The sequence below is a fragment of the Amia ocellicauda genome, chromosome 6 (genome assembly GCF_036373705.1).
Source record: "Amia ocellicauda isolate fAmiCal2 chromosome 6, fAmiCal2.hap1, whole genome shotgun sequence".
Lineage (NCBI taxonomy): Eukaryota > Metazoa > Chordata > Actinopteri > Amiiformes > Amiidae > Amia > Amia ocellicauda.
Window position 1 is genome coordinate 30,964,560 of NC_089855.1, and position 15,720 is coordinate 30,980,279.

Sequence of the window (15,720 nt, forward strand, 5' to 3'; positions counted from 1 at the left end):
CCATTAAATCCATTACTAAAAAATTGAAAGAATATGGCACCACAACAAACCTGCCAAGAGAGGGCCGACCACCAAAACTCACACACCAGGCAAGGAGGACATTAATCAGAGAGGCAACAAAGAGACCAATGATAACCCTGAAGGAGCTGCAAAGCTCCACAGTGGAGATTGGAGTATCTGTCCATAGGACCACTTCACAGAGCTGGACTTTATGGAAGAGTGGCCAGAAAATAGCCATTGCTTAAAGAAATAAATAAGCAAACACTTTTGCTGTTTGCCAAAAGGCATGTGGGAGACTCCCCAGACATATGGAAGAAGGTACTCTGGTCTAGATGAGACTAAAATTGAGCTTTTTGGCCATCAAGGAAAACGCTACGTCTGGCGCAATCCCAACACCTCTCATCACCTTGAGAACACCATCCCCACAGTGAAGCATGGTGGTGGCAGCATCATGCTGTGGGGATGTTTCTCATCGGCAGGGACTGGGAAACTGGTCAGAATTGAAGGAATTATGGATAACGCTAAATACAGGAAAATTCTTGAGGGAAACCTGTTTCAGGTTGTCTTCCAGAGATTTGAGACTGGGATGGAGGTTCACCTTCCAGCAGGACAATGACCGTAAGCTTACTGCTAAAGCAACACTCAAGTGGTTTAAGGGGAAACATTTAAATGTCTTGGAATGGCCTAGTCAAAGCCCAGACCTCAATCCAATTGAGAATCTGTGGTATGACTTAAAGATTGCTGTACACCAGCGGAACCCATCCAAGTTGAAGGAGCTGGAGCAGTTTTGCCTTGAAGAATGGGCAAAAATCCCAGTGGCTAGATGTGCCAAGCTTGTAGAGACATACCCCAAGAGACTTGCAGCTGCAATATGCTGCAAAAGGTGGCTCTACAAAGTATTGACTTTGGGGGGTGAATAGTTACGCACGCTCAAGTTTTCTGTTTTTTTGTCTTATTTCTTTCTTGTTTTACAATAAAAAATATTTTGCATCTTCAAAGTGGTAGGCATGTTGTGTAAATCAAATGATACAAACCCCCAAAAAAACAATTTTAATTCCAGGTTGTAAGGCAAAAAAATAGGAAAAATGCCAAGGGGGGTGAATACTTTCGCAAGGCACTGTAAATGTGTACCTGTGAAAGTTGCTTTAAAAAAGCAACATCAAAAAATAATAAGAATAACATAAATCTGGACAGTGCCACAGGATACACTTCTACACCCCTACCTGTCTTGAACTGGACAAGCTGAAACATCGGACAAGATGTCATGTGTTAAAGAGTGGTTGGTCTTTATCAAGTGCAGTCCGTGTAGACTGTGCAGTCAGTCATGCTCGGCATCAAATTGTCATCTCTGGGCACCTGATCCATGCAGCCCTAAATAAGGTACAAATTGAAAATTGCATCACCATAAAACACCATAAACTCATCATTGCAAATTACCCTCTGCTACAACACATTAGTACAGCTTCACTACCTTCAAACGCATGCAGTGTGTTACTGAACTCTGTCAGGATGAATACCTATATTTAGGGAGCTAAGATTGCCGAGTAGCACTCACACAAATGTGGCTCAAATTGACCAGAGGCAGATTTTACAAGGAGGAGCTTATATAAAAGGTTTTCACTGTGTCCAATTTGTGGTCAGGATTCAAGTATACCCAGGAATCAAAGACAGGATTATGCCCATATTTATGGCTATGGCATTTCGCCACAGACTGCAATATTAACAGTTACTTTAGATGTAGCCACTCTGGTACGTTATAAGATTTTAGTGGGACTTTTACAGCTTTCATTCTATAGCCAAGTAATATTGATGGCTTCTCTGCATTTCTCTTTTTCACACCTGACTTCTTCCAATTCCTTTCCAATTAATTCAGACATCTGCCACTGACAATAGATTTATCTCAATCAACTCGTTAGTGTTAGGCCATTACAATATATAGACTTACCGATCGGAACAGTTCGTTCAAGGTTTTTTACGAGTGGTGATATTTCTTAGGCTGTAAATGAGATGGATTTAACCTCCATAAAATAGATGATAACGTTGTTTTCTTATGTCAAGGCCAAGAGTAAGGATTTATCAATGATCTCTTCTTTTCAATTGCAAATATGTCATAATTTTTGGCTTCCCATTTTGGGTTGGCTATAATTCAGCTCATCTACATACAATGACAGTGATACTGACATGGGAGAGATGTAGACAGTTGCATGTCTCCTCTGAAATATGTCATACCATCTGCTTCTTTTCACAATGCAACTCCACAGTTAAAACAGCTACAGGGAGGCCTCTCACCTAACTCATAGGTGTCCAGGGTAACGCAGGGGGTCACAAAGCAAGCAAAAGAAAAAAACTTTTGAGTCCACTTTTGAGGCTGTCTAAATGCCCACAACTCTGTGCCCAATACACAGGTCATACTGCACTATTGTGGCTAAATTCCCAAAATCTCATTGTAGCCTACCTCTTCTTCATCTTCTTCCTCTTATTCTGCTACTTAGCTCCTTGGTCATTTTTCAAGAATTCATTGCAGCTGATAAATCATTCAGGTACATGTTTGGTGCATATGTACACCATATATATATTCTGAGGGGAATGATCCCTAATCACAGTGTTATTGGTTCTATTATGAAGGTAGGCAGATGTAGTGGTAGGAAACCAGAAGGCAAAGTATTTCCAAGGAGACACTTACCTCAGGCATGTTGATCTAAAGCACCCCGAGGAAATTAGTGAGGCACAAACTGTACCTGTGAGGGGAACGGCGATGGTAATAAGCGAGAAGACAATTTTGCTCTGCAGATCCTCGTTGCTGTATTTCCTTTCCTTAATTCCCTGCTTTGTGGACTATGAATAACACCTCAGTAATTAAACTGGGAGGCAGGTTCTTGAGCTTTACACTTAAATGATGTTGGATTAAAGGTGAACCTTGGCCGGGGTATGAGCACAAAATTATTTCATCTAGTTTTCTCATTCTAATACCTTGGGCAGATTGTTTAAGAGGGAAAATAACTGTACACCTTTCTTTTACCATGCAGTACACCTGTATGTACTCCTGTAATAAGCTATTTAGTCATTCAAAGGGTCAAGGTTAAAGGTTAACAAACTGTCAGACAGAATCCTGTGTAGGGTAGTTGAAAGTACTTTGTGTTTCATTTTATATACTCAAGAAAACACGAAAAAGGAAATGGAAGCTACTCCTTTACATCAACTTTTGCCCTCCGCATCTTACTGCGGTTCAAATTAAGTCAAAGCAGGGCATCCTTTCTTGTGCTTTTGATGTTCGGAAAACAAATGACAAAGTGTGCATCCTCTTTTTAGTTTGAGTGTGGGGGGCAAAATTAAACGAGTGCTCCACATTTCCTGCAGAGAAACCCTTTCACACGACTTAATGATCTCTTTCAAGCTTTGCAGCTAGACCAAAGCCTCAGCAGCCTGAGAGTTGCCACTTTGGCTTGCTATTATAAAAAGCAATTAAAGCCCACCTGTTCCGTTTGCGAGACACGGATGAAATATGACAGGCTCAAAAGCCCTGCGTTAGGAGAGCCAATTGCTGGCTTAATTGCTGCTTTACAGGCGCACAAATGTATTTGCCTGCCCAATAAGACAGTGTAGCAGCTGAGCTGTGAATGAGCATTGTGAATGGAGGCACACTGAGCCGTGAAGGAAGGAAAACCTCCCAGTATTCAACACCCCTCCAGTAGTTATCAATTACATTCATTCCCATCAGAGAGTCTCCAGATATGTATGCATGTTAGAAAAGCTAAATAACTCAGATTACACTTATTATTTCTTTAACACACCAACATCCACACACACACACGGACACACAAGCGCACACACACACACACACACACACAAATTTACATTTATAGTAAACTGAGCTGTTTTTTATTTAAAAAATGAAAACACATCAGAAACTAACTAACTGTACCTTCTCCTAATATTGTGTGTTGTTGGGTTCCTACCTGGTTCCTACAATGTTCAGGAGCTCAACGGTTAATGATTAAGAATCTGTTCAACGTCACTCTCAGGAAGCAGCTCAAAACTTTCTGCCCTGAAATAACTCAGGGTCACTACATGAGAACAATTCAATGGTCTGACCTATTTAATATTACTAAATCATGAATTGCTGATCCATAGATAAACAAACAGTTTATCCCAGTAATAATAAGGAAACAGTGTATAGTGATAATATATTTTTTAAATGAAATGTTGCTCTATATACCTTTAATATGTCGAAGTGTAAAATCAACCTTAAACCACCAGAATTTCTACCAGAGACTATCTCATAATGTTCAAAGGTTGAAATTCATATATACATATGTCAGTTGCTGGATGAAGGCCTTGATGTAAGTTGATCCACGTACATCTACAACACCTCTCTCTCACTCTGTGAATTAATGCATTATATGTAAGCACATGTTTAGCACAATTCAACAACAGATACCATAATCACATTATGAAAACAGCAACTGCTTTACCTTTGTCTTCCTATTAAATTTTCACTTTGGCAATCTGATACTACAACAGTTCAATCTCTTGAATTCAAAATAGGCATAACACAGTTTTTCATGCACAGACAAATCAATTTTATTCATGTATACATGTAGTTGTCTTTTTGTTCTTGTAGTAACAAGTTCTAAGCAGGTTGCAACACATGTAACTTTTCCCCAGGTTGTCAAAATTTTGCTTCTGACTGCTATGTTTCTGACACATTCGAGCCACAGGAATAAGCTATTGGTTAGAGGCCTTGTTTCATTTTCCTACCTGTATTGAGGAAGGTACGTATCATATGTATTGTTATCAGTTATCTTGTAGGTATGAATGTACCCCAATCCATTTCATTCTCTTTAATGAGGGGCTGCATTTTCTTTACCTGTGCATCAAATTCCTTTGAGACTTGGCACTGTTGTTGTTCAGGGATCTTCTGGTCTCCATTGCATTGAAGATCTTGACAGCTTAATCAAACCATTTACTTGGTTATTTAGGATAGGTTGTCTGTTATTTCAGGCCTAAATGATCTGTGGGAGTTTGGGCTGAATTCAATCAAAACTGTGACCCACCCGCTAATACCACACTACAAAACTGTACCTCATAGCAGTTGCAGTTATGATTTTTTGAAGGTGAAGCTGCAACTGAGTACAGTTTTGTACTTTTCCATTAGTGGGAATGTAAAAGTTTTGATTTAATCTCAGTCTTTGTCTCCCCCAGGTCCAGGTTTGAAGACCCCTGCTATTTGTTTTTCTATGAACGCTCCCAAACTGCACGTAGCATTCTAAATAATCTTATTTAATAATGCAGTTTGTCATGTTAGCATCACCTGCCTCCCGCCATTTCTTCCATTGGTTTGAAGTCTACACATTGTTTTCTTGCCACAGCCACAAGCTACAGCCCTCACAGTACCGGCCCTTTTAGAAGACAGCCCCCAAGGAAGATGTCTCTTCGTCTTTTCCTTCAGTCAACTGACTGTGAGCGGAAGCGACATGAGACGGGTAAAGCAGATGCATACATCATCAGTCACGGTGGATGTGTGATGTGTCAGCTGCAGCTCTCTTTGAGGAAAGGTGACAGCGGGGGTCCTCCTCTGTGTTTCTGCAGGCCTCCGAGAACAGAACGAATGGCATGAAAAATGACAGCAAGCCGACCCCCTGGGAGAAATATCCCTCCCCCCCTCCAGCACGCGGTTCAGGGGATCGCAATGCAGTGGGCCTGAATTTGATCAAGGGTTTTAGGGGAAGCGGAGAGACAATTTTCAGTGTGGGCAGGTTCAGGCATAACTCAACATGTGTCACTCCCACAGGATTTTTATAAACCAAATTCAGAACAGTCTGCATGATGAATTGCCCTCCCGATCCCTGCACAAGCGTGCTGGTCTCGGGCACAACTCTAAGCTCTCACACCTCATAAAAACAAATAAAGGATATTATCAGAGATATGTATTACACTTCCAGGCTGATACCACATTGTATTTGGCAAAACACACGATCTTTCATCCTTGGTGGAGTTTTTAGAGGCTAGTTGTAATCTTGTGGATGTAGCAATGTGACCAGAATGTCTGAATTAGTAACGTAGGTTTTATTTAATGACGTGCTGTTTCCTACAGCATTATTTGATCTACTCAGACTTTTATTACATAGATTAAACAGGCCTAAGCCTCTACATACTTCCCAGAGTGGTAGTTTTTTGGTTACAGCACTGGTGTGCCAGTGGGTGGCACTCTTTCTTCTTGACCACAGGGATGATGTATGACGCAAGGATGCACTGTTCTTCACAATGTGCTATAATTTGGGTGCTGAATTATGTTTGCCCACACTGAGCTTGCAGTTAATATAATATTATGAATAATTAATGATAATTAGCTATTGAAAGCTAAGAATAATGAATAATTTAGGTAACTTGAACGGTTAGCATTCTGAGGAGGACTCTCAGGATTTGTTGCTTTGTGATGACCCAAGGAATCAGCCATCTTCTACCCATGAGTTGGACAGTTTTGCATTGCACTCTGAGAACTGGTTTAAGACAGCCATTACATAGCTGGGATTGGAGATCATCTCAATCCAGGCTATAGGACGCACCCTGCACTCAGGTGGATAGGGTCATATGAAATGTATTCCCAGAATTAATGTTGACATATATACAAAGGACTATACAAATCCTGTTTTCGGGCATTTCTGTTGCGGAACTGCCTCTTGTGACAGCCATGTAAATATGTAGAAGTGATATCATCACAAAACGTGTGCCCCCTGGTGGCACTATATCTGAAGTGTGTTTGATGTGTTTATTATAACGTTAAGCAAAAAACAGAACAGAAAGCAAGTTACACTAACAGAAAACTGTGTTCAGTTCTGGGCACTGGACACAGATGCATGAGAAAAGTTGCAACAGGACATATAACCCGGACTGAAAGACAATTAGTTAAGATGTAAGATGTATCACTGCATAGCAGAACTTCAGGATCTTGAAAATGATGTGGGTTCATTATGATGCTGGTCATGATTATTATTTGTTTATTGTTGTTATTATCAGAAAAGGGTCATGGTAGGTTTAGTTCCTGCTTTTTTCATATTTAAGACTTGTTTATCTCTGGGTCTCATTTATCATAATATACAGAACTCTCAATTTTTCCTTTCCACTGGGCTGAACTGCTGACACTTCCCTGCGCCTCATTAGCTTCAGTGAGAAGAGAACCCAGCAGAAGAGGGAACTCACTCACAAGTGGATTTACAGACTGGAGGATAACAGTAGGTATGGATTGTTAAAACAGACCTCATGAGCTTAATAGGTGAGACATTTTTCATCACAATGTGTTTTACAATTGCTCACCCGCAGAAACACAGGGAATAAACAGCTCCAGTCACTCCATTGACGATAACCAAGACACGGGCTTGTTAAGTCGAGTAGGAGTAAAACCTATGGACGGCAACTGACACCTGTACTGGTTTGTGCCAGGAATGTAAAACAAGTAAAAAATAATCTGATTTATAACAGGCAAGTTTGTATTTCTATACGACTCGGCACACAGGGTATCTTTTTTCCCCACAGGGAAATACATCTTATTTAAAACACATCTTTAACAGTCATCTCAGTGTAAATAATACTTTTTACAAACCTGATTTTTTTCTATGGCTGTAGACTGTAGACCAAATTACCCATATCATTAATTTACTAGGGATTGGACAGTTTGCTCCTAGTTTCCCAAAGGGAAAATAAGGACCTACATTTTATTTTGTAAATATGATTCATTTCAGACATTTTCCATTGATTGAAAGCTGTAGATGCATTGCTGGGTAGTGTGTTGATCTTATTTAGTGTGGAGTTTCCCACAAGTCATTGTGTGAAGATGTGATTCCTATTTTCAATTGTACTTGCATGAACTCAGCTTAATTTACACTTTACTTCTGATAATAGTACCCACCTCCTAAAACCTTTTCATAGGTTTGGCAGCTTAAAACGGCAGAATAGCACATATTTGTAATGTTGACAAGTAATTTTTAAATAGATGTTTGTGTCCATAACACAAAGTGACAAGATTTCTCTCATGTAGCCGTCTACCCAAAATAGTTTCTCCTGCCGCTGCAGAAACAAATAGAGTTGTTTTGCTCTTTATTTTAACCTCAAGGAGGTATCATTGCAAGTGCCACTGCAACCAGTATGATAGCGAATTTTACATTTGTTAACACAGACAAACACAGACTATGAACAAATGTAAGTGCGTTTCAAAAAGAAAGCCACAAAAGAGAAAAGATGACTACCAAGGAATGTTAAGGAGTCATTTCTTATGTTATTGATCTTCTTCAATTTAATATTTCCATCGCTGCACAAGTGAATGTCAAATTACTTTAAATTCTTCTGACAGTAAAGGACATCAGTCAGTTTAAATCACCACCAGGCCTCGGAGTTGTACAAGAGGCCTGAATTCGTGGGCTCCTATGAAAGACAAGGGCAAACTCTGGAGTGGTTCATCTTTAATATCACTTATTTATTGTTTATATGGTTACACTGTGTTTCTTCATTCATATTTATTTATTTTTCACTCACAATTGTTTGTATCACTTCAGTTTATTTGCTTTACATAGGTTTGATTGTTTAATAACATTTATTTTCCAGCTAAATTGCTGAGGATAGCACACCTGCACTGATATGGGCTCCAGCTGGCTCCCATTCCCAGAGATCCATACACCTGTTTTCCCTGTTTTCATTAGTTGGGTTTCCCAGTGATAAAAAAGCAGAGTTTTCTCTGCTCAGAGTTAGCAGATAGCACAAGCAACTACAGCGGTGCTGCCAGGTGCACCTTACCCACTGTTTGTATGCAGAGACCAGTAGAGCTTTGGGAGGGGGCTATGCAAACTTTTCTTGGAGCTTTTATGTAGCTTATTCTGTGTCTGCAAGAAACATTTGAAATGGGAAACTGTGAAATCAGGGAAGAACTTTATTGTGCATCTGTTAGTCAACAACCGCTGCTGCTGTCCCTTCTGTTGCCCCTGTGACAGGAAAGGTTTAGGATCCTGAGGAGTGAAAAAGGAAAAGACAATTGTTGGGTACATTTATTTCCTTTCAAATAGCTAACTGTAGTCACCTGGGTGGTGTGGCTCCTCCTGGAGGTGAGACGCTACATCCTGGTTCTGGTGCAGATATGTGGGAGAGAACGGCAGAGATAGGTGGTGAGAGGACCTCTCCCAAGGTCCGTCACGCAATGAAGAGGAGCCAGCTGGAAACCTGCACGAGATCCTACATCACAAGGGGTGTGCCACCCGGAGGAGTCTGTTTGTAGCCACCCAGGAAAGGACTACTTACTGTTCTGGCCACAAGGACAACTGGAGTTTGAGGGATTATGGATATTTCATACCCTGCCAAGATCTGTGGCATTCCTCAGGGCTCTATGGTTAAAATGAAGCTGTAGATATGTTAGAACAGTTGTTTTCAGGCGTATACACATGCTATGCATTCTATATTACACCCCCTTTCGAAAAAAATCCTTTACATACATTTGAAACACCTTCAACTCGGGAGTGTACTGGGGTCTTGACTGGGCTTTCAGAACAGTCTTTGGTTGATACAATCAGAGGGGATTCAACACCAGAGCTAGAATCTTACTGGTAGAGTGGTTGTGTACATTTATTTTTACTTTTACTTGATGTCACCTCAGTTGTAATTTTTGACACTTAAATCAAACACCTCACACAAGATACTTCTCAAGCTGCAGTGATGTTGTACCCTCTAATAAAGGGGGTCTCCAACTCAAATCTGGAGTGTCTTCTGGTTGAAGTTCCAACCCAGTTTCCAATTACTATGGTCTGATTGGCCAATTAACTGGGTAAATGCAATTCTTCTCTCCAGGCTGCAACATTTTGTTCCAGGTACTGATTCAAAAGAGTCTTTTAAGCCACTAGGATTTAACGATGTTAAAACACTGTCACAGATGTCTGAGATTAAACAAACTGAAACTCCATGTCTCTTGGGTTTTAAACCTCTCCTCTAATGCTTTAAGAGCAAATGAATTAATGTGTAAAGTCACACATTCAAATTAGTTTTTATTCAAAGCAATTTTTTTTTGCTCTGCTGGCAGCACAAAACTGACACTCTTTCAAGCAAGGTGACAAAACAATGTTCTGAACAAAAAGTGTGTGTGTGTATTAATTATGAATCAGCACGGTTGACATGTAATCTTGCAATAGCTAAGGTGTTTTTGACACTGTATGCAGTGAGCGAAGCACAACAAAGCAAAGAGGCTCCTGACTTGTAAACCAGGTTTTTGTGCTTCATTAAAGAAATAAAAAGAAATCTCAGTTGCTGGCCCTTCTTCTGAGATTTTACCCAAGGAAATCCAAATAAAATATGTAGATATGCAGTATATCTTTACAGGGAAGCAATATAATGCAGATGTAGCTGAAGTGCATCAAACACAATAACTGAGAGCTCTTCAATATGCCAGAGTCATGTGGGAATTCATGCACATTTGCCAATCACCTTGACACATTTAAACCAAGAATAGGAGTTTTCATTAAAACGTGTGTAGTGGTACTGAAAGGCGAGTGTGTTGTTAGATCTGCAGGTCAGAGAGAAAGTTCCAACAAAGGTGTGTGCTGCAAGATATCTCAGTAACACGTTATATTACAATGTCATGAATAAATGATTGGTAAATAGTTTATGAAACAGTTGGGAACCTTTAATAATTCCATTTTTAAATTATCAACAAACCTTTATAAGATTAGATGTATCTATTTGTGCTTGGTTACTAATGAACTCTGTGCTTGTTTCTACCAGGAGACATCTGTATTTCTCTTTCTGATTGAGTGCTGGATAGGGATAGCTAATAGAGCACAATAAAACCAAAAACTGAGACATTCATGATTATACCTAATTATTTTGAAGGAAGGTATCAATAAGACCTCTATGATTAATAGGCTGTCTAGGTGAAAAGAGGTTGGAATGTATGCCTTCTCTAAATTACACAGGTGGAGTGTGCTTTGGCCAACTTGGGGTGACAGACTAATATATATATATATATATATATATATATATATATATATATATATATATATACATATAGCACCTTTCCACATGCTTCATGAAATCTCTTTGCAATTCAATGTCTAGCAGGCAGTTTTTGGCGCACACACACCAAACATTATCACGCAAACAGGATTTTTCAGTCATTGTCAAATAAAAACACAAACACAGCTGCAACATGAGCCTTTGCGCACCAATTCTCAAACCCTCACCCTGACCAGTAGATGAAAACACATGGTCTGTGATTTGTTGTAGCTCTGCAGTGGTTGCAACTTGGGTAACAATATGAGAATGGAAATGCCCAAGATTAATTAGACTTGGTATTTAACTAATACTTCACTACATTGTTTATCCTTTTATTTAAGCTACTGTTTTGTGCTTGATGCTTTTTCAATCTCCACTAGGATATTCAACAAAACAATTCAATTGCATTTGAATAGAAGGATGTCCTGGTATCCATGAAGTCAGAACCGCCATACGTGTACCTGTGTGTGCATGGCATGCTTTAAATTAAAGGTACACTATGCTTCCCAAACGTCAGACTGGCTGAACTGCATGTTGCTATTTGATTTATGCCCCCCACCCCCCAACCCATCCCTCCTTCTTGTCACCATGTGTCTGCTTTCTGTATGTTTCTGTTGTCTGGTCAGCTACACTTCTCTCTTATAGAAAATGATTGTCTGGTACTCTGGGTGATACACTCTTACCCCATTCTCCCAACAAGCAAAAAAACCTCCATCAATGTCTGCCTTGTAATGTCCATCTTTTTCTAAATAGCTGAGTCCTTTCAAAGCCTTATTATGCTGATAGCAGCCTTGCATATTATACATTGAATGTATCTTTGGTCCTGTGTTTAGTGTCCTTGAAAGCACAGATAATGTGTTGAGTGCCATTTTGTATTCTTAATGGTTAAAATCATCTAATTGGATTTAAAGGAACCAAATGATTTACCACCAGCAACATGAATACATATATTTGTATTGTACATACAAAAATCTATTAAGAACACAATATACACTTACCTAAAGGATTATTAGGAACACCTGTTCAATTTCTCATTAATGCAATTATCTAACCAACCAATCACATGGCAGTTGCTTCAATGCATTTAGGGGTGTGGTCCTGGTCAAGACAATCTCCTGAACTCCAAACTGAATGTCTGAATGGGAAAGAAAGGTGATTTAAGCAATTTTGAGCGTGGCATGGTTGTTGGTGCCAGACGGGCCGGTCTGAGTATTTCACAATCTGCTCAGTTACTGGGATTTTCACGCACAACCATTTCTAGGGTTTACAAAGAATGGTGTGAAAATGGAAAAACATCCAGTATGCGGCAGTCCTGTGGGCGAAAATGCCTTGTTGATGCTAGAGGTCAGAGGAGAATGGGCTGATTCAAGCTGATAGAAGAGCAACTTTGACTGAAATAACCACTCGTTACAACCGAGGTATGCAGCAAAGCATTTGTGAAGCCACAACACGTACAACCTTGAGGCGGATGGGCTACAACAGCAGAAGACCCCACCGGGTACCACTCATCTCCACTACAAATAGGAAAAAGAGGCTACAATTTGCACAAGCTCACCAAAATTGGACAGTTGTTGCCTGGTCTGATGAGTCTCGATTTCTGTTGAGACATTCAGATGGTAGAGTCAGAATTTGGCGTAAACAGAATGAGAACATGGATCCATCATGCCTTGTTACCACTGTGCAGGCTGGTGGTGGTGGTGTAATGGTGTGGGGGATGTTTTCTTGGCACACTTTAGGCCCCTTAGTGCCAATTGGGCATCGTTTAAATGCCACGGCCTACCTGAGCATTGTTTCTGACCATGTCCATCCCTTTATGACCACCATGTACCCATCCTCTGATGGCTACTTCAAGCAGGATAATGCACCATGTCACAAAGGTCGAATCATTTCAAATTGGTTTCTTGAACATGACAATGAGTTCACTGTACTAAACTGGCCCCACAGTCACCAGATCTCAACCCAATAGAGCATCTTTGGGATGTGGTGGAATGGGAGCTTCGTGCCCTGGATGTGCATCCCACAAATCTCCATCAACTGCAAGATGCTATCCTATCAATATGGGCCAACATTTCTAAAGAATGCTTTCAGCACCTTGTTGAATCAATGCCACGTAGAATTAAGGCAGTTCTGAAGGCGAAAGGGGGTCAAACACAGTATTAGTATGGTGTTCCTAATAATCCTTTAGGTGAGTGTATATATAAAGCAAATTGGAAACCATTTCTGATTTTCTGGAAGAAGGTATTGTCCATTTCCCATATGTATTTTCATATTGAAATTGTAACCAAAAGCTCATGTGTGGAATCATTTATAACCCAGAGTTTTTTGTATATATTTGAGCAGAGCTGACATAAGTGACATAATAGCTCTTAAACCCTAAAGTAAACTCTTGATTTTAATATTAATTCAATTTGTGTCTGTGGTATTGTATTCACTGCAGTAACGTATGGACTTCAAATGGACTAGAAAACCAACAAATGAGAAAACAGATATTGGACATATGGAAAGTGTGTCTCTCTCCCAATAGAGAGAGCTGAAAGAACACATGTTTATTCTAGAATCATACAAAATCCGAGATGGGTTACTTTGTGGGGCTGTAATTTTTTGACTTATAGAACAGACTACAATGTTTGCCAATAAGGTGATTTTCACCATCTTCCATAAAAATACTGGTTCTCTGGGGCAGATGACCAGTGACATAGACAGATATCCAAATTCCTATCTAGACACAAGCCAGAACATTATAACTGTGTCATGGCTTTGAAAATATGAATGTACAAGAGCACCAATGAGCAAGTGCGGGCTGTCCTCTGTCGATTCCTGTGAACATGTCCCCACTTCTCAGAACAGGACGGCTGACCTCATCTCCACAGGACTAAGCACGCTGCATGGCAGAACACAATACACAGCACTACAAAGAATAAACTTCATTCATATTCTTCCAGGGCTGTGTAGGCTTTCAGAGAGAACTGGTGCTCTTGCAAACACCAATTGTCTATCCTCAGTCTTATAATGCCCTACCCTGAAGGAGTTACAGTGAGGGAAAAAAGTATTTGATCCCCTGCTGATTTTGTACGTTTGCCCACTGACAAAGAAATTATCAGTCTATAATTTTAATGGTAGGTGTATTTTAACAGTGAGAGACAGAATAACAACAACAAAATCCAGAAAAACAAATTTCAAAAAAGTTATAAATTGATTTGCATGTTAATGAGGGAAATAAGTATTTGATCCCCTATCAATCAGCAAGATTTCTGGCTCCCAGGTGTCTTTTATACAGGTAACGAGCTGAGATTAGGAGCACTCTCTTAAAGGGACAAGACCATCGCCAAGCAGCTTGGTGAGAAGGTGACAACAGTTGGTGGGATTATTCGCAAATGGAAGAAACACAAAATAACTGTCAGTCTCCCTCGGTCTGGGCCATGCAAGATCTCACCTTGTGGAGTTTCAATGATCATGAGAACGGTGAGGAATCAGCCCAGAACTACACGGGAGGATCTTGTTAATGATCTCAAGGCAGCTGGGACCAAAGTCACCAAGAAAACAATTGGTAACACACTACGCCGTGAAGGACTGAAATCCTGCAGCGCCCGCAAGGCCCCCCTGCTCAAGAAAGCACATGTACAGGCCCGTCTGAAGTTTGCCAATGAACATCTGAATGATTCAGAGGAGAACTGGGTGAAAGTGTTGTGGTCAGATGAGACCAAAATCGAGCTCTTTGGCATCGACTCAACTTGCTGTGTTTGAAGGAGGAGGAATGACCCCAAGAACACCATCCCCACCGTCAAATATGGAGGTGGAAACATTATGCTTTGGGGGTGTTTTTCTGCTAAGGGGACAGGACAACTGCACCGCATCAAAGGGACGATGGATGGGGCCATGTACCATCAAATCTTGGGTGAGAAGCTCCTTCCCTCAGCCAGGGCATTGAAAATGGGTCGTGGATGGGTATTCCAGCATGACAATGACCCAAAACACACAGCCAAGGCAACAAAGGAGTGGCTCAAGAAGAAGCACATTAAGGTCCTGGAGTGGCCTAGCCAGTCTCCAGACCTTAATCCCATAGAAAATCTGTGGAGGGAGCTGAAGGTTCGAGTTGCCAAACGTCAGCCTCGAAACCTTAATGACTTGGAGAGGATCTGCAAAGAGGAGTGGGACAAAATCCCTCCTGAGATGTGTGCAAACCTGGTGGCCAACTACAAGAGACGTCTGACCTCTGTGATTGCCAACAAGGGTTTTGCCACCAAGTACTAAGTCGAAGGGGTCAAATACTTATTTCCCTCATTAACATGCAAATCAATTTATAACTTTTTTTAAATGCGTTTTTCTGGATTTTTTTGTTGTTATTCTGTCTCTCACTGTTAAAATACACCTACCATTAAAATTATAGATTGATCATTTCTTTGTCAGTGGGCAAACGTACAAAATCAGCAGGGGATCAAATAATTTTTTCCCTCACTGTACATGTTTAATATAATTCAAATGTTGTAATAATCATAATCACAATAGTCATGACATTGTATTGTTAGTTTCTATTGTTGAAAGTCACATTTACTAAAATGGATAACTGTGTTATCCTTTGCATGGATCTCTTGGTCTCATGCATGGATCTCATGACGTACTTGTTCCAGAAAAGGGAGAAGCTAGACACGAAAGTGTAATTTTTCCTTGCTTCTTCTCCTAGCGTTATGGATATGT